The sequence below is a fragment of the Balaenoptera borealis genome (genome assembly GCF_965194805.1).
Source record: "Balaenoptera borealis genome assembly, chromosome: 5".
Classification (NCBI taxonomy): Eukaryota; Metazoa; Chordata; class Mammalia; order Artiodactyla; family Balaenopteridae; genus Balaenoptera; species Balaenoptera borealis.
Genome location: NC_138862.1, coordinates 63,544,379 through 63,570,030, shown reverse-complemented (window position 1 = coordinate 63,570,030; position 25,652 = coordinate 63,544,379). Strand labels below are relative to the sequence as shown.

The window sequence follows — 25,652 nt, the reverse complement described above, 5'->3', positions numbered from 1 at the left end:
CATTGCTTTACAATGTTGTGTTAGTTTCTGCTGTACAACGAAGTGTATCAGCTATATGTATACATGTATCTCCTCCCTCTTTGACCTCCCTCCCACACTCTCCATCCCACCCATCTAGGTCATCCCAGAGCACCAAGCTGAGCTCCCTGTGCTATACAGTAAGTTCCCACTAGCTATCTGTTTTACACATGGTAGTGTATATATGTCAATCCTAATCTCCCAATTCATCCCACCCTCCCCTTCCCTCCCATGTGTCCACATGTCCATTCTCTATGTCTGCATCTCTATTCCTGCCTGCAAATATGTTCATCTGTACCATTTTTCTAGATTCCACATATATGTGTTAATATACAGTATTTGTTTTTCTCTTTCTGACTTACTTTACTCTGAATGACAGACTCTAGGTCCATCCACACCTCTACAAATGACCCAACTTTGTTCCTTTTTATGGCTGAGTAATAGTCCATTGTATATATGTACCACATCTTCTTTATCTATTCATCTGTTGATATACATTTAGGTTGTTTCCATGTCCTGGCTATTGTAAATAGTGCTGCAGTGAACATTGGGGTATATGTGTCTTTTTGAATTATGGTTTTCTCAGGGTATATGTCCAATAGTGGGATTGCTGGGTCATATGGTAGTTCTAATTTTAATTTTTTAAGGAACCTCCATACTGTTCTCCATAGTGGTGGTATCAATTTACATTCCCACCAACAGTGCAAGAGGGTTCCCTTTTCTCCACACCCTCTCCAGAATTTGTTGTTTATAGATTTTTTGATGATGGCCATTCTGACTGGTGTGAGGTGATACCTCATTGCAGTTTTGATTTGCATTTCTCTAATAATTAGTCATGTTGAGCATCTCTTCATGTGCCTCTTGGCCATCTGTGTATCTTCGCTGGAGAAATGTCTATTTAGATCTTTTGCCCATTTTTTGATTGGGTTGTTTTTTTGATTTTGAGCTGCATGAGCTGTTTGTATATTTTGGAGATTAATCTTTTGTCAGTTGCTTCCTTTGCAAATATTTTCTCCCATTTTGATGGCTGTCTTTTCATCTTATTTATAGTTTCCTTTGCTGTGCAAAAGCTTTTAAGTTTAATTAGGTCCCATTTGTTTATTGTGGTAAATTTCAATAGTAAGGATTGAGGCAGAAAACTGGAAAGTACCTAAAGGAATATTTTCCTGAAGATAAAATTGGTTAACTAAGTAGTAGAAATTTCAGGAAAAACAAAGTTCTCCTTAACTTCCATTAAATACGGAGTTTATACCTTAAATGTCTCATGTAGTTCATGTTTCTACCTTTCAAGAAATATATGATTTAGCAAAGGAGTATAAACCAGAGAGAATTGTCTGTGAACCAATAAAAATGATCGAGGAAAATAAGAAATATTCTTGAGCATAAATGAAGATAATTATTACTCTTTAGTTTGGATATATAAGGATGAAATATAAGACAGATTAAAATCATGCAGTGAACTATGTATTTGTTTATTAAATCTCATCATACTAAAATTAAAAATTATTTTTAATATATTGTGTTTTTAATACAAATAAAAATTAGTCCTACTTAGGAAGAAGAAAAGTTATAGAAATAATTATTCAGTGACACAGTACTTCCTAAAGGAAGGTATGGAGGAGGAGTAGAAAATATTATTAAATATCAACCAAATTTCAGGCACTGTGATTCTCAGTCTACTTGTGTTCTCTCCTTTAATTCCACCAATAAACAGATGAGAGAGGTATTAACAAATCCATTTTGTACCTGAGAAATTTATGGTCTAGCCTGATGTCAGTTAGCTAGTAGTACATGGTGGACTTATAATTGAAATCCAGTTCTAACTGATTTCAAAATAATATCATCATATGTCACACAACCTATGTTAAGAAAAACAAAAAACAAAAAGCATCCATTATCCAGAGCTGTAACTTTTTACAAGAAGCTGAGTGTATTTGCAGCTTGGTCTATTTTGAAATCAAGGGCTTTGTAGACCTGCTCACACATGCCTTTTGGTGTTCTTCTCAGGGATAAGTTGCAAAACGGAATGGACCATGGAACTGAGAAAGGATAACATTTTCTCCATTATAGAATCCACTCTCTAGAACTGGGCCTTCTGACCAGATTAGCGCAAGAATCCTGCAATGTATACAATATTCACTCAGTAATTATTTAGTATTGATGCTAAAGATGATACAAAAGAAACTAAGATGTAAACTAGGCAGAATTACCTAGCATATCAGAGCAATTAACAAATCTTTGGAGGGCAATAGGAGCAGATGTCAAAGTATTGATACATACATGCACATACACACAAACACCATTTACTTCCCAATGAGACCAGTGTAATTTGATTCCAAACACATCCTTGAAGTTATAGTCTTCCAATATTACAAAACTATTCTTGACAAAATTGTGTATATTTCTTTAGAATTTAAGCATTTCTTTCATCTGTACCATTTACTACAAATTATTTCAAGAAAAGGGAGAAAAATGAATGAAAAAATTATCAAAGTTATTTTAAAAGATATTCAAGGAGAAGCAGCCTCTGCCTTTTCAATGAAGACTTTCTCTGTCCTTCTCTTGGTCAAGACCAGTCTCTATAAGCCTTTTTAAGCCCAGTTTATAAACTGCTGTTGACTCCAGCAATGGAAATTCATTTTTTAAAAAAATGACTACTGTAAAATGAATCAATACATTCTGAATTTTGACTTCCAAGAATGTTGTTCAGGGACATGATATTTACCCTGTGGAGGGCTACAGGCATTCTGGATGAAACAGATACTCTCTCATTTGAATCACTTTTGTTATTGAGCTTTTCTGGTGTAAAGAAAGTAAGTGTTTTTTAATTCATCACTGGAGAAATGTTGGTTTTTTATCACCAATCCAAAAATTTGCTGTGTATATACCAGTTACTAGGAAATATGCTGTAAGACCGAAGATTATTCAAATAAAAAATCTGAAGGCTGTGCCACCATTTATGACATTTAATATTATACATTTCTAGATTGTATGGAATTTCACCTCTCAACCTCTAATCTGTTCTTTCCTTGCAGTGTTTTCTTTCTTTAAGTAACACTGTCTTTGACATCATTGATGGGATCGCCAATCAAACAGTTTAGCTTTGTCATAGCACAACTCTTGAGTTTCCTAGAATCTTTACACAAAATATCCTGGGATCAGGTATCGTTAGGGTTTTGCTGAAAGGCAATTTACTTTTCTATCAAAAAATTGCCTGAAATAGGGTCAGAATACTTGTGTTGTGGTATATAATTCGACGGGTCCGTCTGTTTATAGAAATGTTACTGATTTCTTTGCGGGAGCTGGTAGTTTGAAGGCAGTGCTTTGGTGTGTAATTAACTAAGAGAAATAGATTTGTCATAAAATTCTGTGTCTTGAATTTGTCATTCTTGCTGCCTGGGCTTCATCCAAAATTCCTGTTTGGATGAGTATAGTCCAGACCAGAATTAGCTTAAGAAACTTGCTTCAGTTTGGTATTTCCTTGTGAGGTTTCCTCTGGCCCCAAATTAGCTCCTGCTTGTAAATCCTCTCTGGACTACTGCAATGAGTTGGGTACACCTTTCCCCACTATTCCCAGTTGCTGAGTGGTATGGATTTCAGGTGCACCCAAGGACTAACCACTCTCTAAAACAGTCTTACATTTCAAATAAATCCAAACCAGCTTTTATCTGACATGGTATACACTGGTTGGCCATGGCCTCCCAGAGCAGAAAACAGGGTATCATCTTGAGTAGCTGTGACTCCCATGTGACTAGAAAGTCATTTTACAGCAGTAGGATAATTTATGTCATCTAGTATATTCAAAAATGTTGTCCTATCCTCACATTTATTCAAATATTGACACCATTGTTTTGATGACTTGTGTGGGTTTTGGACATAGACCAAAAAGATATAAATTTCTAACTGTGAATTCTTTTAAATAAATGTCCTCTTTGTGTGTGTTTTTTAACAGTCCTTGATGCCACTTAGTTAAAACAGGAACAATATCTATCGGTAAACTTGCAATGCCCCTCCTCCTCCTTTTTTTATTTTTATTTTTTATTTTTTTAGTGAAACATAGACACCTAGGTCTTAAGAAGTGATGAAAGAGCCCTCTCTTTGTTGGTACCATAGACCAAGCAAATGTATTAGTTTCCTGTTACTGCTGTAACAAGTTGCCACTGACATAGGGGCTTAAAAAAACACGAATTTATTATCATATAGTCTGTCTGAAATCTGACTCAGGTCTCGCCAGGCTAAAATCAGGATGCTGGCAGGGCTGTATTCCTTCCTGGAACCTGTAATGGAGAGTCCATGTCTTTGCCTTCCCTGGCTTATGGCCTCATTCCTTCATCTTTAAAGCCAGCAGTAGCGGGTTGAAGCCTCTTCATGTGATATCACTCTGACCTCCTCTGCAAATATCTTTCTGTAGTCAAATATCTTTCTCTTTCTCTCTTCTGTGTCTCTCTCTCTCTTCCACGACTAAGAACCCTATGATTACATTAGGCACACCCAAGTAATCCAGAACAATCTCCCCAGCTCAAGATCTTTAACTTAATCACATGCAAAGTCCCTTTGCCATGTAAAGTAGCATATGCATAGGTTCTAGTGGTTAGGTCCTGGACATCTTTGGGAGGCCATTATTCTGCCTCCCATAGGAAGTAAGAGTTCAGATAGACTTAACAGTAATAACAAAGAACACTTCTCTAAATAACCCCTCTCTCCCGTTGATCACTCTTTTATTCCCATCAATAGTAAGACATTGTATTGCATGCACGCTATCATTGTACCTTTAAGTACACTACTACATAACTGTTATTATCTAATTTTAGGATGGATTTTTTTTCCTCCCCATCCATTTATAGAAGCACAAGCCCAATCATAGCTGTTGTTCCATACATTTTTTTATTAAGGAACTTAATTACAAATGAGGGTTGTCTCCTTAATCTGTTTGTTCTCAAGCTCAGAGAACACTACTTTCTCAGTCTGGGATAACGGACTAGAATGGGCTAGATAGACACATAGGAGAATTTATGGAAAGATTTATAAGGGGTTCATTCAAACATGAGCCATATTTGAACTTCTATTGCACTTTATTTGTGGCTTTCTTCATATCTAGTGTGCTTTCTTTGTATGAAATCTTATGTTCTTGTTTCGAATTTGATATTAAACCCTTGAAAGCAGAATCACTCAAGAACCAAATTTATCTAACTTATATTTACATCATTGGTCTGCTCTTATGTATTCATATTGTCCAGACCACTCATCTTTTCCAGACTTTTGAGCGATAACAGGCTTGTGCTCAGCCTCTTCTTTGAGGGAAGTGCACAATGCTCAGGCCAGACCACTCCTCAATCTACTCCATAAGTGTATCTTTTAGGGTGTCTCACCTGTTACCTGGGCAATCGCTACATTTGCCCTCCTTGTTAAAAGATGAATACTTGCGGAGTTCGCTCTCCTTGCAGGGGGTGGGGGTAGGGAAGCAATTCCAGTGTGCCCTCACTTTCAGCCCTGCCTTTCAAGGCCTCTGCTGCTAGGGGGACTTCGGAGATATGAATTCAGTGGACCAGGAGGAGGAGAAATGGTGGGTTGGACTTTTCTAAGCATTGGTAGGAAGACTCTCATGGAGTTCTGCTATGCTAGACTGAGAGGCTCTTGTTGACATAGCCTTCTGCATCTCAGAAAAAGAAAAAATCAAAATATGTTTCCTTACTCCCCTGCCTGGTGTCGATGTACGTGAAAGTAAAATGGAGAAACATGAGTTGAGGCACTTTGAAGAGTACACACAAAGGAAGACTGGCTGTGAATGATTTAAAGCATAGAAAACACCTGGGAACCTTGCTACAATGCTGATTCTGATTCAGTAGATCTAGGGTGGGATCTAAAATTCTACATTTCTAAGAAGCCTCATATTATATGGGTGCTTCTATCTCAGATCATACCAACACAGATTTAGAGCAGTACTTACTCCATTTTGTGGAGACAGTAGGACCTCCAGTATACAAAGAGATAAAGTAAACAGGAACCTCTAAAGTTTGCTATCATCTCAGTATTAGAGGATAAGAAAGAACATGGGTATGTTTGCATGTGGGGAGTGTATTTGTGTTTCCCCTATGACTACCCAGCAGCAGTGCTTCTTAATGGCTATAGCACAGGATTGAGAGCAAGTCCCAGCTGAGCCCCTGACTCATTAGAGAAGCCCTGTGCAAGTCACTTTATCATCCTAATTTTTTTCTTTCTAAAATAAGGATTTGGATACTTGTTCCTGGCTTCTCTCACAGATACTGCGAGTATTAACATGGGACTACTTTTAAGAAAGAGTAGATACAAATAGAAGACATTATTACTACTTGCTGTCATCTCTTTTCTACTTGCCATCCAATTTCCCTTCTTACCACTTACACATGATTTATCTCTAGCCCATGTTCTCTCCATTTTCTTGGGATTCTTCTCATGTGACCATGTGATGTATTATTCAAGTGCCCCAACTTCCTTTATTGCTAATTATATATTAACCAGGTTCTGACTTCATTCTTCTCTGTATTGAATCCTGGTCCAGGCATGACACACTGACAAAAAGGATTCCTAAGGCTCAGAGGAAATTTTGGCAAATGACAGTTCTCTTTTAGGGCTGTTAGTCTTAATGGAATATTTGATAAGATGGTAATAACCCCTGAGATCCTTTTATAGCAAACCCAGGGGCAATATATATATATTTTTTAACAGTCTCAATGACTTTTATTTATTCATTTAAGTTTTCAGTGAGGTCAGTTCTCGAAGGCATTTCATAATGATGGTTTCTTCAAACATGCTAAACAGGTATGATCCAAACTGTCTTCCCTCTTCCAATTATACCTATTGATGGGTATAAAAAATTCTTCTCAATATGTATCATTCGGTTGCAGTTTAAAGCTCATTTCCTCAGCTCTCATTTTGAAGTGAAGAACTACTCACCATCCTCTAGGTTCTCTCCTCTGATAGTTTAGGATCAGCAATTTGGTTCCTCAAGCCCATATTCTTACCCATGTGTCATCCCTTACGCCCTCTATTTTGATCTCCCTCCTCAAAGACTGCATTCCAGTATCCAATGGTTAGAATGTGTTTCCTATTGGAAAAAAATATGTATTATCCTTGTCAATTATATACAACGTAATCCAGTCTTTCTCTGTTTCAAACATAAGGTCCAATGTTTAACAATATGAGTGGGCAGGCAACATAAATATTTTGAGTAAAATAATAGCAATGATATGTTAACGTTTATTGACCCCTTTACTACTCCTGACACGTGCAAAGTGCTTGACATGGAAGTTCTAATTTAATTCTTGCAACAATCATATAAAGAAATAACAACAAAACAAATGAACAAACAAAACAGGCTCACAGAGGAAGGGAACAAACTGGTGGTCGCCAGAGGGGTGTGGGGTGTTGAGCAAAAGAGGTGAAGGGGATTAAGAGGGACAAACTTCCAGTTATAAAATAAACAAGTCATAAGGATGTAATGTACAGCTTAGGGAATATAGTCAATAATATTGTAACTTTGTATGGTGACAGATGGTTACTAAGCTTAACATGATTGTCAATTCATAATGTATATAAATTTTGCATCACTATATTATACACTTGCAACTAATACAATATCGTATGTCAAATATACTTCAATTTTTAAAAAGCGGGAAAAAGACAACAGCAGTTAATACCTTCATTTTGCTCACGTTGATGCTAAGGTTTAGCTAAGTACGGCTGCTCAGGGTCATCCAGATATAAGCAACAGAACCTCTAGTCAAAAAGAAACCATTCTCATTTTAAAGCCTGTGCTCTCTTAATCATTGTGCTAAATTATTTTGGCAAAAGTTTACTAATTCTGGGTCTGAACAGTGCCATTGACCAAACAGAAAATACGTTTCCATCTCAGGTGCAGTGCCCTTTAATGTTCAAAGTGTCATTTTGAGGACTTCATTAGAGCTGAGTTGTCCCAGCTTCCATCTATATATGTGTGAAGCTAACAGTAAACCTGTTTCATTACACCATTACCTTAATTAATGTGTTTATAATAATGGTTTGGAATTTATTTAACCAAAATAATAACTTCATTTAACATAAATGACTTGATGCATAGGCAGCATTGAGTTGCAGCGTTCCTGCTGCTATTTACAGAACATTTACCATGTGGCTAATGGGAAATCACCTTTGTGATCCTGCAACACTTATTAATGCCTTGGTTCACCTCCAAAGCCTGATCTCTTTATGTGAAGTTCGGCAGCCATGGTGAGTTAAATAGGGACCCAGTGAATTATTAATTATTTTTAACAGCATTGTGATGGTTGCTTTGTTATTAAAAATTTTGCAATGCTGTAATAAGAGATTCATAAAGCACATCCTTCATAACCTTTATAAAGTGGTTTGAGGAGCTAAAAGATCAGTGTTGAGCATGACATAGGCCAGGCAGATTTTTGATGTGTTGACACCAAAGGATACCCATTTTCACTTCAAAGCTTCCCCTCTCTGGAGCCAATATAAGTTGTAGGGAGTTGGTAGAAATATGATCAGTAGCCTAACTTTATCCCTAAACATTATATTCCAAGCTTAATCAGTAAAATAAGGACTATCAGATTTTTTAAAAGTCAGTAAGAAGAATGAATGGGATGTCTTTAAATATCCCTCAGTAGGGCACATTTGTGGGGAGAAAGTGAGGGATCAAATCCACATTGACTCATGTATAGTTAGGAAAAAATCTCTTCCCCTTAATTTAGGTGAACCATTTGAACTCAGTTGACTGATTGACAAGGTTGGCAAATGTAGCAGAGACTGCTAATTCACTAAAACCCATGGGTCCCTTCCTCTCTGGTGATGGAGCTGTAGCTGTGGACACAGTGGCTCTTTTGGAGCCTATTATTTCCCATCCTTCCTTTCAGTGATTAAGTCCTTGCCAGTGAAACACGAGAGGGAGTGATAAGTGTCGTCTCTTAGTCTGGGCCATGAGATATTGGCCATGTGTTCCTCCATGTTCTTTCTGTTCTCTTCTCACAAGTGAAAATGCAGAGATAGGTAAGCAAGAACAGAGCAACAAAATGAAAGGAACTTAAATCTTTGAATGATTGCAAGAAGCAAAGCTGCCCACCTGGACTAGTGACCAAAGGGCTGTTCTGTGAGCAACTGAGAAACCTTTGTTTTCTTTAAGCCACTGTTTAAGCTTTTGATATATTTATTTATTTATTTATTTATTTATTTATTTATTTATTAACAGAAACTTAGCCTTCACCTTAACCAATGCAACAAACTTGACAAAAATGACCCACACTGTTCATTAAAATGAATCGAATCTAATAGATATTCACAGCCTAAGATTTTATGGGAGACAAATCTACTTCAAGAAATCTCATGCAGATAACAAGAGATTTTAAGACAGCTAGGATGAAAGATGTTTGTCTGTTTGTCTGTTTCATGTATTCCGTAAGCTGCTTTCAAGGGATGAGGCATTGGAGTATTTCTCAGAAAGTACAATTAGCAATAAATAAAATCTATTCCTTTATAGAGATGAACAAAACCTATTTTCTGTATATGGACCATAGCTTCATCTGGTTAGACCACAAAATATTTAACATGACTTTGCTTCTGCAATTATGAAACTCAACACTTTGTTATTCAAATAGTATTTAATGAGCAATTATATATATTAAATTTTTGTCATTGCTGTTAATTCCAGAAGTTATCTGTTTTATAGTCAATGAAATAACCTTGCCAAGCTTATCTAGCCCAAATAGCTTCTGGTAAAGCAAAATATCGGCATGAGACGTAGATATCAAAGGTTCCAATTATTGTTGAAAATGGTATTTTTATGAAGTAGAATAAGAACACCTCTCATCTTCTATGCTCATCCTTACTGATAATAAGTGTTAGTAGAGAACAGGTACAGGCATGTTAGAATGGTGTGTAGAAGTGGAACAAAACTACATAGGAAGTATAATTACAAAAAAAAAAGAAAAAAAAAATTCCTTTCCTTCTGGAGAAGGAGGTTTTTTTTTAACATTCTAAGCTTCCTTAAGCCCAAAATGGCAGTGGCATCAGGCACTGGATTTGTTCTTGTGCCAATTATTGATGGTCAGAATCAAAAATGTCAATACTCCACTGGTACATGAAAAAAGAGGAAACCATTTCAAAAGTCAGTGAATATCTGGTTGAAAAGGGTAGAAATCTCAGGATGGTGATCTTTTCCAAGCCCTTTCCACAAATGCTATGCTAAGCTTAAATGGGCAAACTGAATGCACGAAGCTATATAGGAGCATAACCCTGAAGAAAAAGTGAAGCAGGGAGTTCAACAAGCATTAAATGAACTTGAACAGCGTGAACAGTAGATAAAATTATTGAGAATCTCCCTTGAATGTGCTGAAGACATTGATTCCCTAGAGCCTGAGATGCGGGTGCTAGATTCTCTATCTTAGGGAAATTTTTAAAAGATTATCAGAAATCCCTTTGGATGAGTGAATAATCCATAATATTCTTGTTTGAATTTACTATCAGTCATTTTAGAAGATCAACTTCCGTGAATAATTACTACTCTGTGTACAATATTATTTTCCCAATAATGAGTTTAAGCAGAGGGCAAGGTAGCTCCTCTGAATCAGCTGTAGATTTCTGAAATTCCAAAAATAGAGATCACAGCAATCATGATAATCTTGGTTTGTATGCCCCCATGTTGAGGCTATATCAAATGAAGAGTCCATTGTAATTCTCTAAAAAAAGCAAAGTGGTTATCAAAGAAGAGACTTGGAGTCAGGACAGAATACTGCAGGAAATATCATCTTATTTAAATAGATTTCCAAAGACATACTTGAGAAGACAGAGTGCCCCCCTCACTTAGGCAGATAGAGAAAAATGGACTATATGTTGTAATCAGTATTATTATTTACATAAAGTATAATCCAGTCTACCTTTTTTAAGCATAAATTAAATTATTAGAAGATAGATATAGTTCAGAATCACTGAGAACCTTGAAGAAACAAATTTCAGGCTGAATGCCAGAGAATGACTTCTAAAATCACACCATAGAACAGGGTCACCAAGTGAACTGCTATCTTTGCAGTAATCTAGAATCTAGAAAGCTGCTGAACCAGAAAGCCACCCACCCAATTAGAAAGCTGTTAACACAGCAGCCAGCACTAAAACCACCCCCTGCCTGCTTTGATCAGGAAGTAGTGAGATCAGAGAGCTGCCACTAAAATTATTAGCTCTAAAACCATGCTTTCTGTGCCAGGATCCTTACCAAACATATGGATACCCTAGGCCTTACCCCTTCAAAGTTTCTCAGCTCCCAATCAAAGTCTCACAAGTGTTCATGTGATTGGTGATACAAGTAATAAGCAATAGCTGCAAAGGAGCCCAGGGAATATAGCTTTTGTTCTCCCCCAGCTTTTATCTGCCAGGATGATGTACAGGTAGATGTTCAGCAAGCCACTTATTGCATGTGCTATAGAGCTCTAGGGCAGGGACTTTAGCATCAAACTACTTATTGCATTGATCAGCTTGCCCAGTGGCTTCTATCATAGAAGTGGCAGGTAGGTCCTGGAAGAAGGGATGTGGAAGAAGGTTTGGGGTGAGAGTGTTCCAGGGATAAAATGCTCAAGAATATCATTCTTGGTGATGCCTGTTGAGAATTTAATACTAGAGTACATGTTTGGTTCTTCTATTGTCTGGATGCTTTTAAAAACCATTGCCCTATGTTCAGTTTATTTAGCCTTAGCGGAGACTATAATACTCACTTTACAGGTTTCTATGAAATATGCATTTTTTTAAAAAATTATGGAAAATGGTGTGGTTTAGAGCTGTGAGAACCATACGTATTTTCACTCAAATGAATTCAGTTAACCCATATCTCTTGAGTGCCATGTTGGTTGTCAGACACTGTGGAAGCTGTAGAGAAAAAGATATTGTGCCTTCTGTGAAGGAGACCACAACCTTAATTGGATGGATTCCAATTACAGAACTTCATAGTAAAATAGAAACAAGATAAAGAATACTCTTTCTCGAATCCTGGTAAAACTACAGACATCCTCCAGTGCCAAGCTCATACTAAGGAGAAACCCCCCACCCCTAGATGGAGTGACATGTTTTCATTACCACTGGTCTCCACCCTGTAATTTAAGAGATTATAACTCAGTCATGGCTCCAAACATGGGTAGAAGTATATAGTTCACTTCAGTTTTCAAAAACGGTTCCATAATACAGCATCTCAGACTTAATAGAATGTTAGTCTCTTACTCCCAGCCATTAAAAGATTCCATTTTGGGAATGTGGCTAAAGGGAAACATGACATAATGAGTGTGTATCCGTATTGTCCCTTCACCCTCCTGCAGTGTTTAAGCTGTTTTGCTTCAGTTGTTTTCAAGAGAGTTTATGAATTGTGTTCAGCCAAACATGGTGAATTGCCATCAGTTCTCAATTCGTGTTTGAGCTGTGTAATGTTCGTTATCATACCTATCATGGCTACTTTATCAGATTCATTTTCTTCCAGTACATCGCCGTCCTAACCTACTGTCATTAGCATTTCAGTGCATTTGCTTGCATGTAGTAGTTGTTCAGTAAAAATATGTTTCAGTAATATTTTAAGAACAATTATTGCTTTCCACTGAGTGTTATGCAGGGTTGGTTTGACCCCAAGTGGTTGGCTGTGAGGGTCAGGAGTGACAACTCCCCTATGATCTTTAATGAAATCAGTACAAAGTTTTTTTTTGGGCAATCCACACCTATGTGTGCCCTCATATACCATCTTTCCTGCACTGTCCCTAACTACAGTGCTCCATTTCCTTACTGGCCCACAGTGTGTGTGTCAAATGTCTATTTGACTGAATTGTAACTCTAATTATTATTTCTTTTTGACTCAGCTAATTGTGTTAGCAGCTTTTTCCCCTTCCTTGCTCTGCAAAATGTCCCTCAGATGGTGTTTGACAAGAGCACATATAAAAAGAAACAAATTGTTTCTGGGGAGTGCTATTTACCTTTTTTTTTTTTTTCTGCTTTGTTAGTGATGCAGAGGTTTTATTAGCAAGGAACAAATGAATAGCAAAGACAGCTAATCTTATACATGCACACACAGACGCACACGTGCGCACGCGCGCACACATACAATAGATAGAGAACACAACCAAACCATCTTCTCATGAAGAAGAAGAAAGGAATAAAATGTACGTTTGAGCTAATGGGGCTTATTGTTTCATCGTTATTTGAATAGATTATACTCTAAGTAATTGGCAGTCTGGTCACATAATGGAGTTCTGTATTTTTCCCTGTGAAGAAATGGAGCCAAACTTGAAGTACTTCACAAATGTGATGAGATTGAGCCCTACAGCATTTTTATTGGTTCAAAAAGCACATGCGTTCCCATCAGAGGGGTATCTTGAACTTAGAGCAGCATATAAGAACAAACAAAGCTTGGATTATAAGGATTAATCTCCCTCAAATTTCCAAAAGAACGGCAGAAAAACTCAGAAATATATATGCAATGATTAGTGCTCTTTGAGATAGACTGTTCAGAGTTGAATTGCATACCTGCCACTCAATGCTGAACTGAATTCCCGGAAAATATTTAAGTAGAAATGTAGTACATCTCGTGAATCTCAGCTGAAGAGGGAGGAAGAAGGTAGTACCACAGAACTGAAGAAAGAACATACACAATATCTAATATTAGATATTAGAGGCCCTCCCTCACTCGAGCCCATTCCAGTCAGGAGGTATAAGACCCTGAGTTACCGGAGTGGCATTTCTCCCACACTTTTGAAGGATACATCCCATGAAGTGCAGAAATAATTTAAAACCTACCAGACAATGCCAAAGTAAGAAATTCAGTAAGCTGGCATACAGAAGAGATAATCAAAACAAAACTATTGATTCCCAGCCATGATGATTTCTAACAGAAGTTACAATAAAGAAGATTTGGGTTCATTATGAGAAAAAAATGCTAAAAATTAAAACACTCTTCAATAATGAAATGGGTTTTCTTATGAGGTGATGAGCTCCTTATCACTATAAAGGCAAAGCAATGGCTAGATGGCTATTAAATATCCATCCATTGATTTCTTCAGTCATGCATTTATTTAACAAATATTTATTGGACTCCTGCTGTATATGTCGGGGGATGTTAAGCTAGAAACATCAAAGATATATTCAACTCAAAAATTTTATAGAAATTTTGAGTTAAGGGCAAGAATTGTAAATGTAGGATTTAATTGATAATATCTGAGGCATTTGTAAACATATGTGCCTTAAATACCTGAGTTGTCTACACTTTCACTACTCAGATAATTTGCATACAGTCTACGTATTAAGGTAAAGCTCTATACAATACTCCCAGTCTTCTCACTTGTGGCTTCCTTTTCTTCATCTTATTGTTCAGCAGTTACTTTTCCAAACAAATTGAGTCAGGAACATTGCTTTGGTGCTGTCGTTTGCATGGGAAGTTGTCAGGCCTGATCTGACCTGCCTTTCCATCAGGATTATAAAGGTGATGGATAGTCAATTTCAGGGATTCATGATCCATTTTACCATGGCGCTTCACCTTGCAGCTAAGTAACACAGCTGTGATAAAATCAGCCATAATCACTGCATCTTACTCAGCCCTGCCTTGGCTATAAATACTCGTTTCATAAGAAAAAAAAGCAAGTGGAACAAAAGGGGAGATAGAAGAAAGATGAAGGCAAATGTGAAGGTTTATTCATAGTGACTAATGGAAAAATGTGTTTATAGTTTGTACCTTATTCATTTTTCCGTACAGCAAACGGGAACATACATCATATAATGAAGAAGTTTGCTTGTAGTTGATTCATCAACATCAATTATAAGCATTTTATTAAGCATTTATATGCACTTAGAATAATTATTCTTAGCACTGTACATATGGGACACAAATAAATCCCAGGCATGAAGACCTTAAAATTTAATATACACATGTGCTTATGTACATGCACATATAACAAACTTCTTTTGGGGGCAGATATACAGATAATGGTATCAACACTAAATATGGAGAGAATTGAAGAGAGTGATAAAGAAGTCTTGGAGTCAAAATTATTTCACTCATTTATTGTTGAAACACACACTGTTGTAAATGCAAAAGAAAAAGCAGTGATAAAAGCAAAGAAAAAGCAAGCCCTTAAAGAGCTTACATTTTAGAAAAGCAAGACAGAAAACAAAACAACAACCGAATAAACTATATAGTATGTTAGTAGTGATGAGGAAAAAAGAAACATACAGAAGGGAAGAACATAGAAATAATCAGGTATGGGAAAATTTTCAGATACACTGGCTGATATTTTAGACCCCTTCCTGACAGTTGAGTAAAAGACTTGAAGAATAAGCCATCTGGATGCTTGGGAGGTGAAATATCAGGTTCAAAAGAACTTAGGCAGCATATGTGTGAAGATCAGTGAGGAGGCTGGTGTGGCCATTGCCGGCTGAGTAAGGTGGTGACAGAGCCAGAGAGACAGCAGCAGTCTGGATGGAAAGAACCCCTAGAACAGTTAAAGACTTGAGCTTTTTCTCTTAGTGAGACCATTGGAGTCTTGAACAGAAAAGTGACAAGCTCTGACCTAAATGCTTAAATGATCACTCTGGTTGCTATGAGGAGAATATACAGTAAAAGGCACAAAAGAAGCAGGGAACCGGGTTAGGAGACTATTGCAATATTACAGACCAGAGCAAATGCTGACCCCAGCCAGGGTGGCAATATGGTGATGAGAAATAATCAGAGTGTGGAGGTCTCTTAAGGTGTTCCAACAGGATCTCATGGCAGAATGAATGTGGAGTGTGAGAGAGAGAAATCGGGGGAGATAGCACAGTGTTTGACCTTAGGGGCAAGAGGATAGATTTGCCATCAACTTGGATGGGAAGGAGTAAGAAAAGGTTTGAAGACTAGGAAGTCGACTTTAGACATTGATTAAGTTTGAGATGCCTATCAGGCATCAAGGTGGAGATATCAAATGTGAAATTGGATAGATGAGATTGGATTCCAAAGGAAGGGTCTAGGATGAAGGTTCATATCTAGGAGTCATCAGCATATTAAAGCCACAAGACTGGATGAGATGACATAGGTAGACAGAAAAGAGAAGTCTAGGACTCTTCTGGAATTTGTAATTGATCAGCTTTGTATCCTAGTGATACAAGGTCATCCTAGTGACTCTGCAAGTCACTAGCCCCTCTAGTTCTAAATTTCTTTTTAAGGTATACGCGTACGGGAGGAGAAAAGTTTGGGAGTGGCACAGATAACCTAGATATGGTAACATTAATAACAGTAGCAGCATGAGTAGCAACAAGGGAAAAACTCGTATGTATTGAATATTTACTAGATGTCAGGCACTGTGCTGAGCCTTCCTTGTATGTTTGCTTTCTTCATTATCCCATTTCTGAAGGTGTGGAATTATCCCCATTATTATTATTATCTCCATTCTACAGGTGTGGGAACAAAGGGTTTGAAAGTTGAAGACTTCATCAAGAGCATGCATTGAGCAAGATTTATCTAATTTCAAATCTGGGCCTCTTAATCAAGGGTAACTACACTGTAATGATGTTCCTTTCCATGAGATAACATCCAAAGTCCTTCTAGGGATTCTTTTCTGTTTTTGTCAGTAAGAATTATTTCTGCACTTCAACTTCATCCAAACCCTTTAGAACTGAAAGAGCTTCACACTGAGATTGCACGACATGGGTTGTTAAGTGGGGAAGGGAGAAGGAATTTAACTTGGTAGACAGAATTGGAGTTGAATCTACTTACTAGCTGTGCAATTGTGAGGAACTTACTTAACTTCTCGGATTCCTCATCTGCAAAATGGGAATAATTATACCTACTTAAATGGCATTTAACCACAGCATGACATGAGGATTAAGTAGGAGCACATATGTGGTTGATATAGTGCCTGGAACAGGGTAGACACGATAAAAATGTCTAGTGCTGCTGTTATCATTGTCATCATTATTATTTGAGCTGCCTTCTGCCTATTCACCATTCTCTGCAAGCACTGAGCCCCACCTGGTTGTACTTTATGTGCTATGTAAAGCTGGATTTGCCTGCTTCCTCTGCCCTCTAGAAATCTACCACGCCCACTCCCACCTCAGGCTGTTTCCAGATGTCAGTCTTCTTCATACTACTCATGCTTTTGTTTCCCATTATGCCTTCTATTATGGCATCTTTCATCTTGTACGGAATTCTAAGTGTGTTATAAATCCATGTAACGAAACCATGAGGCAGATTGACTTGGTTATAGAACACATTACAGGGAGAAACAAGGTTTCATCATCATTTTCTTCAATATTGAATATTTACTGAATTTATACTATATATTGGGTCCTCAGAAAACATAGCACATAGCACCGACATTACCATTGCCATCTAGAAGCACCTATTTCAAACAAGAGTCTCCTAAGTCTCACATCATTGAGTTGCGTATCCCTTCCTTGCCACTCCACCTACATACCCAATAAAACAGCTTCATAAAAAAACCTGAATTGGGTAAATAATTTCCAGGAAATTTATTTTATAACTATTTATTTATCCCCAGTTCATGCTGAATTATTTTTATTAGACAGAATATATAGGAAATTAATGAAACTGTTGCTGAGTTGTGAAATGAGACTTCCCGCGTTGCAATTTTCTTTCTTCTTTCAGCCTTCCCTAGACTACTAGATTGCATTTTTCTGTTCTTTGCTACATTTGAGGGTTAACAATCAACTGCCCTAGGCTTCTCTCCATTCCATTCACTCCCACTATGATTTTTTTTTTTCATAAACTCTCTTAGAGTCTATTTGTTTTGAAATGTATCATTGCCCTCTGCCATCTTCCACTCCATTTCCCTCAGGTTTCCATTTCATGTTCCAGTTTGTTTTATTTGGATATTCTCTTTGGGTCTCTATTCCTTTCCAGTGCAATTTCCCCACCAGGCTATGCCACCTCCCATTCTCCTTACCTGCAGCTCTTTCAGTATTCAGTGTCCGAATCATAATGAGGTAATATGCTTTAAAGATCTCTGTAAAGTGTAATAGGTTAACCAAATGTTATTTGCTATTTTACTGTTTTATCTTGGAGAGGAGCAAGTTGAGAGACAGGAAATAAGGGATAAAATGAATAGGTACAACTTTGGGGAAGGGAAATGAAAGGATTACTGATAGATTCAATAACTTGATAGGAACAAATGCAAAATCTCCAAATAAGTTGCTATTATAAAGAGTGAATGAAAATTTCTAAGTTGACTGATACAGATTTTAGGAAGGTTTCAAAAGTATGTGTGCATGAACTTAAAAGTAGCTGGTGGGCACCAAACTGGTCTACTCAATGATAATTGATATAAAGAAAAAATATAAATCTAAAACAATAGTAAACATGATGAGGGTTTTTTTAATAAATTTATTTATTTATTTATTTATTTATTTATTTATTTATTTTTGGCTGCGTTGGGTCCTTGCTGCGTGCAGGCTTTCTCTAGTTGCGGCGAGCAGGAGCTACTCTTCGTTGCAGTACACGGGCTTCTCATTGCAGTGGCTTCTCTTGTTGCAGAGCACAGGCTCTAGGCACACGTCCTTCAGTAGTTGTGGCACGTGGGCTCAGTAGTTGTGGCTCGTGGGCTCTAGAGCTCAGGCTCAGTAGTTGTGGCGCACAGGCTTAGTCGCTCCGCGGCATGTGGGATCTTCCTGGACCAGGGCTTGAACCTGTGTCCCCTGCATTGGCAGGTGATTCTTAACCACTGTGCCACCAGGGAAGCCCCATATGATGAGTTTTCAACCTCCACTATTGAAACAGGAGGAATTTTAAAGTAATTATAAGTCAATAGTATGAACCTAATGTGTTTCTACAGCTAAGAAAGACAAGTGGATGGGGGGCATCATTAGAAAAGTTAAAACAAACCAAACAGAAATGCTTCTATGCAGATCTTATTACCAAAGCACAAAATACACATGATTGAGCTAGTGTGATTTAGCACTTCTAAATTTAACAGAAAAGTGAAGAAACAAGCCAAATGAAAACAGATATTTTTTTTCAGTTTAGAAAGGCGGACACTGAGATGGATTGTAATATAAGCAAATGAGATCAGTAAGTGTATATTTTTTATAAAGTGTGTTCCCTGAAGCACTGGTTATACAAATGGTTAATAACTAATTTATGCAAATAAGAATTGAGCATTGTGGGAGTTACTATAGGATGTCCCAGAGGGTTCTATATTCTAGTATTTATTTTAAAACTACAAGAAACATGCGGCATGCTTAGTTTCCCAACCTCATGTGACGATGGAATCCTTTTCTTGTGGGTGGTTCATCTTACAAGACTAGAATTCAACTGACAGTTTTCAGGAAAACTTTTTTCCTATGTTAGGGATACCACTTCAAGTAGGAAGAGTAAATGTCTAGACTCACTGATACCCCAAAGTTATAAAAACAAAAAATATTAGTAAGTTCAAGCAAGCTTTTATTAAACATTGGTGTGAACTATCCATGAGGAAGTAGAAACTGCTAAGGTACATTTTAAACTTTGTTAGAAACTTCAAGATTAATTGACCTTTCAAATTTGGCAAATCAGGAAAACTAGTAAAGTGAGTTTATTCTGACCCAGTGTGTAAATATTTATTTTTTATTTTTTTTACTTAAATGAAGGATCTGAAGCTGGGCATCTCAAACTGGAGATTTGCATAATTCAAGGATAAACAGTATACAGTTTTTTTTTTTTTTTCATTGATAGCAATTTAAAATATTCTTCTTGGTATAAGAACAAAGTCAAAGTAAGATGTGTCCTGGAAGAGAATGCCAAATTTATAATAATTTTAAAGATAAAATATCATATGTTAGAGAAAAGTTAGTTTTGGTGTATTGTGGACCCAGATTCCTGGGGGAACAGTGCACTTCTCTTATGTCATAGGTATTCTTTGGTGCTAAAATTTGAGATGCATTGGCCTAGAGTAACAAAATAACACCTGGGAATACTAAAAGCAATATTAATATATTTTGATTAAAAAGTATGGAGGAATTTTAGTAAATTTCCAAGACATATCTCTGACTTACTGGCAAGATCCATGTGTGAAAGTTGATGGGGATATACTACCCATGGTCTCTAGTAGAAAACTGTTTTCTCAGTGAACTTGAACTGAACTGCATTGATTCATGCGATCATGGGATCTGTTCTAAATATTAGAAAAAGGAATGAGATGTTCTGCTTGATATTATCGTGTCTCCAATGTGAACTTAATTCAGATTTAATACAACTACTCCGTTGATTAAATCTCAAACTGTCATTAAAAAACTGAGTTATTGAGGTTTACCATTTATATAACAAGGTTGGCCTTCTACATTGCACCATAAACCTTAATCATTATGTTGACAATAATCACTTTGTGGTTATTTAACATAAATAATTACTTCAGCTACTAAAATGAGATGATGCGGCATTACATTGTCCCCACCACTTGCAGGATAGCATTGCTATTTCTGCTTGAATTACTTAACTCTTAGCATTCAGTTCTTTTCTTTGTTCTCATCTAATGAATATTAAATAAAATAATGTTATGGCTCTGACCATTAAGAAATTCTTAACTCTCTACCGCACCTTAATGTTAAACTAGACTGTACGTTTAAAGGCTGCCATTCAGCTTCTAAGGCGCTCTTCCCTATCATGGTATAGGGACTTACCCACACACCTGGATCCTTTAATGGTAAAGAATTTGGAAGCTCTTTTCTTTGTCATCTTGATTATAAATTATCCACTTTATTCCCCATGATTTTACAAAGAATTAATAATCCTGTGTGTTATTTTTTTCCTTTTCCCTTTGTTTCTGTTTAAGGAGAATGCACACTTAGGTAACATGCATTTGTGGAGATTCTTAAGGAATTTTAAGAATCTTAAGGAAGTCTTAACAGTGGCAAGGTGGAAGAAAAAATTGAGAATACGGACCCTTAGCCTCATGGAATTTATCATCTCCATTGTATGTACCAATATTCTGAATCACAGTATAAAATTAAAAGGAAACAATGCCTATTTTTACTCATCTCATCCTGGGTCATAAATCATAATTCTAACTTTTGAGAACATTTTAACTTAAGATTAATTTAACATTTTTATATAGAACTCTCAGCTGTTTTGGATCTCAGGTCATATTTTGAGCTCAAGATCCTTCACTTGGCTCCTTCTTATCTCTTAGAAAAGAAAGACTCTCCTTCAGGGATGCAGTGGGATCCATGGATCCTTAGGATTTCTGTTCTTGCTATTGTTACATTTTGGCACACAATGAGCCAGAGTTTGAATTGTGCCTCTGGTCCTCATTTATTTACGTGGCTTTGGAAACCTGTTCAAGTATGCTGAGGCTTGTTTTCTCATCTGCAAAATGTGTATAGCAATGCCTGCTTTGTAGAGTTGATGGAAAGATTTGAGATAATGCATGTAAGCCACCAAGCATCATGGCTGGCACATAGGTCTTGCTCAGTAAATGACAGCTGTATTATCCATTATTGGTGATGGCTTTACTATACAGGAAGCCTATGGGGATACAATGATTCTTGTACACAAACAACTTGTCAGGATATACAATTGTTGTCCATTTGTCTTAGATTATTGCATGAGAAATTATCGAAGAGTGGCACACATGCTACCACCTCACCACCATGTACCCTCTGCAGGTGTTTTCAATCAGTCACAGTGAGCCCAAACATAGCCTTCTAATTTTTCCCAAAACTGTGTTCCAGGCAGCTACTACTTATCAACTGCTATTGACATGAAAGATAAATCCTACTTGCTATCTAGTAGCTAAACAGTGAAGTTAAACAGATAGGACACGGCATGGTTAAGAAATTAGGATCAATGCAAAAGCATTTTTGTTAGAGGTACAGAAAAGTGGATGCAGGAACCCACTCAGGGATGGTGAAACAGTACCTGGAGGAAGCTGGAGCTCAAAATATAAGTGGGCAGAGGTTTGACAAGTTGGATAGTATGTGAGTTTCCACTCTGGATATTGTGCAAATGCCAGCCACAGCCAACTCATTTCAAAGGGCAGTGATGTACATAGCAATTCGTCACCCATTTGCTTCTGTTTGGCAACCTATCTCACAGCAAAAAAAAAAAAAAAAGAAAGAAAAAGAGAGAGAGAGAGAGAAAAGAAAGGATTTGATTAATTTCTTCAAAGACAGTGTTCAGATGGAACTGACATTGATTTAAATTATGGGTCTGTGTGGATTCACTGTCTCTAATTCCCAGATTCTAGCACAGCCAGACCCTAGGTTGTGCCCTGGGCGTGGCTCTCTCTCAGAGCTGGACAAAGTTAATATGAGATAATCCTCCTACACGGGGCCTGGGGAGATTTATAGCACCTTTTTAGGTTCGATATAAAGTCACACTCTTTTCTCTAAGGTGAAGTCTTCTTGTCTTTACAATGAACTCAAAATGAATTCTCAGCCCAAACACATAACCATTTAAAAGATGCTGCTAGAGATCAAAACAGCAATGTTGCACAGAAGAATGGAAAGCCCTCACCTCTGTGGAGGTCTCTAGGCCTCTCAGACCCAGTCAAATATCTATTCCCTTGTAGTTGGTCAGAGAGCAGAAGTTAAGGTTCGTGAGCATGCCAAGTAGAACATCAAAACAATACCTCTAAGACCAGTGACCTTTTACTAAGGCATTTGCAAGCTGGGCTGGCTATACACAATCTCCCTCAATCTTGTAATAGATCAGCAGGTGGTATAACATCACTCTTCACGTGGCTGAGACCCCAGACTTTGGCAACAAAAGACCCTAAGGGGGCTTGGTCTGATCTGTCTGTCAAGACTCAAGGAAGCTGCATCATGAATGGCCATAATGAGACAGACCCAGGTTCTGGCCACTGGAAAATAAGGATCCTGACAGCTCCACTGAGGGCTGGGTTGTTTCGTTTTGGTGAAATAGTAGGCAAACAGTACAACTATTCTAATAGATCTGGGTTGTATGTAGGAAAGCGGTGGTAGGTATAGCTCTGATTAACCTTAAAATGTTATGACTTTTATAGATGCCTAGGAATTTAAAGCAAAAATATTTTATTTCCCCCTGATTTTGTTGATTTCCAGCTTAGGCCGCCTTAAGGGGATGATGAGGTCAACAAAATATGCTAGTGTGTTTTACTTTTAAAATTTGTTTGATAAATAAGCACTATATTCTTTATGACTTAGACCATACCTAAGTGGGCTAAGGGTGGAGTCGGGGTCATGATAAGTGGAGTTGGGTGCTGGTCAAAATTGTGCTGTCTCCCTCGGGATGAATTTTAAAGAGAATGAAAATATTTTGCTTAGAGAAGACTCGGGGTGGATACCTATTTAAAAATAGTTAAAATTCTACCAAACAAGAAAGTATAAACTTTATATGGAAGACCTGTTGTCCACATGAGATGGTTTTTAGGAAACAGATTTTGTCTAAGAGCAGAGAAGAATATTCTCATAAGTCAAACTAAGAATAAAATGATGCTTGCTGTCTTAGAATTTGTTTTTAATTGAAGTGATCAAGTAGAGACTACATGACCATCCATCAGAAACATTCCAAATGGTCACTGCTTCCTAATGATAGGTGTCTTAGAATATATAAATACAATAAAAATTCAGTACATATAAGTAAATTGCCATCCTGCTTCAAACCCCAAAATAGGATAATGTGAAAGAGGCTTAAATCTAATACTGCATATGTTGGAGTATATGGGGAACTTGCTATTGGTGATTTGAAACTAGACAATTAAAGCTGGGCTAAAGATACAGCAGAAGGAAAGAGTTAAAGAAAAGACTATTGGCTGTTTTCCAGAGTGGTCCGAAAGGAAGAGGAATACTAAAGTTTCTTTCTGTGTTCTGGGAGTGTGTGTGTGTGTGTGCACACGCATGTGTGAGTGAAAGTAAATTCTAAAAAAAGAGAGGCGAAGGGAATAACCAAAGTAGGTAATCAAAACTAAGCAAGAAGAGGATCAACAGTAGAAATGGAGGCCAAAAATATAAGAAAATGAATCTGAGAAATGAATAGGATACACATGGGAAAGAGAAGTGATAAGGAAGCCAAATCTACTTGAGCTCAAGTGGCAGAAGGAAAAACTCAGCCTTTGAATGGAGTCAGCAATGCCATCTCTTCCAGCTCATTTGAGAACTGGCTATGCTGGGACTCAGCTGCAAATGTTTACTTAGCAAGTTCACTCTAGGTTTATTTATCCGTCCTGATCTGGACTGAATTAGGAAGAAAGATGCTTGACGTTGTCCCTCCCCTTCCTCTTTTGGAAGAAAACAACAGCTCAGGAAGTCTCCATCAAAAGCCCCTCATCCAGAGCCTGCCCTTTCTAACACCTCCACTAGGGGTCCCACTATCCTGATCCCAGCAAACCACGCTTTCTTTCAGATAGTGTACTTTCCTGCATGCTATTCTTGACTTGTGCTCCACAACTGAAGATTACCAGAGAACCATCTCATTCTTACTAAACAGGAACTTAAATTTGTTTTTATTGAAATATATTTGACATACATTATGTTAGTTCCAGGTGTACTACATAATAATTTGACATTACACAGGCATTTTATCTTCCAAATGCTCCTATGATAAATTATGCATATTCTGTGCTAATGAGATCAGGTTACACACAACTTCAGGTGGTTTCTTTCCCAGCCAGGCAATGTGCAGTTGGACAGAGATTTTTCATATAAACGTGCCCTATCTTTTGTTGTCCAAGCCAGAGTAGATGCTCTAACCATGGACATCAAATTTAGTCAAAATGAAGTTTGGTCAGGTTTGGGAGAGAGGAGTATGAGTCTTTGTCACAATAAGATCTAATAAATTGCCATCTCTCTTCCTAAATGCACTTCGTCTAGTGTGAGTAATATAATCTATCCAAACATTAGAATATGCATCTGAGTGGTTTCTTGCAACAACGGAGAGTTATGAAAAGACAATTAAATGTCTAACACTTTGAGTTTTCAGGTCTCCTCTGTGTCATGTACATCCTGGTGCATGACTTAATTTTAAAATTGGAGAAAAAGAAAAATTATTGCTAGCGTTATGATGTTGAATAAGGTTTATAGTAGCAATAATCCCCTATGAAAACAGTTGTTATCATAGTTAATGCCCATTTTGTCACAGCGTTAACCTTCCCTGGCTCTGCCTTGGGCCATTAAACGGCCAACCATTTGTTAAGCACCCCAGAGCAAGCAATTTCAGGGGGACTATTGCTGAGCTCATTTGCTAAGTAAAGCACCTGAGAAGACAGGGATAAACTCTACACAGGTTCGTGTACATATACGCATCCTTATGCCTACTTTTCCCACGTCCTTCCTTTAAGAATATTCTGCCCTATGATTACTTCTAGTCAGAGCAGTTCTGCAGCCCTGCAGTATCCATTCTTACTAACCCAGGCCATGCCAAATTAGGGCCCTCAGACACCTGCCTTTCCTATTTCCCACCATTGTTTCCCAGGTTCACTTAGTATCCGTGTTTAAAGTGTTTCGTAATTTTAACTCTGGCCCTCAAGAATAGGCCATGCCTTTAAAATGCTCAAAGGGCATAAGTAAAAAATAAAATTAAAATAATGTTGCTTGAAAGCAAGAGAAAAACAGGAAAAGGAAAGGATAAAATATCTCTACTATCCAGGAACATTTGTTCCTCAAGTAGACACAGCTTTATTAATTTATTCAGTTATTAGATGCAT

General features: G+C 37.4%; 1 pseudogene across 1 annotated transcript in view; it reads right to left on the bottom strand.

The window, feature by feature from the left end:
• Positions 1–16: 16 nt before the first annotated feature.
• Positions 17–25,652, bottom strand: part of LOC309630047 (non-histone chromosomal protein HMG-14 pseudogene) — a 39,856-nt pseudogene continuing 14,220 nt past the window's right edge. Inside the window, exon 1 of the transcript in view lies at positions 17–25,652. This exon is cut by the window's right edge and continues 14,220 nt beyond it. The product of the transcript in view is annotated as a non-histone chromosomal protein HMG-14 pseudogene (transcript).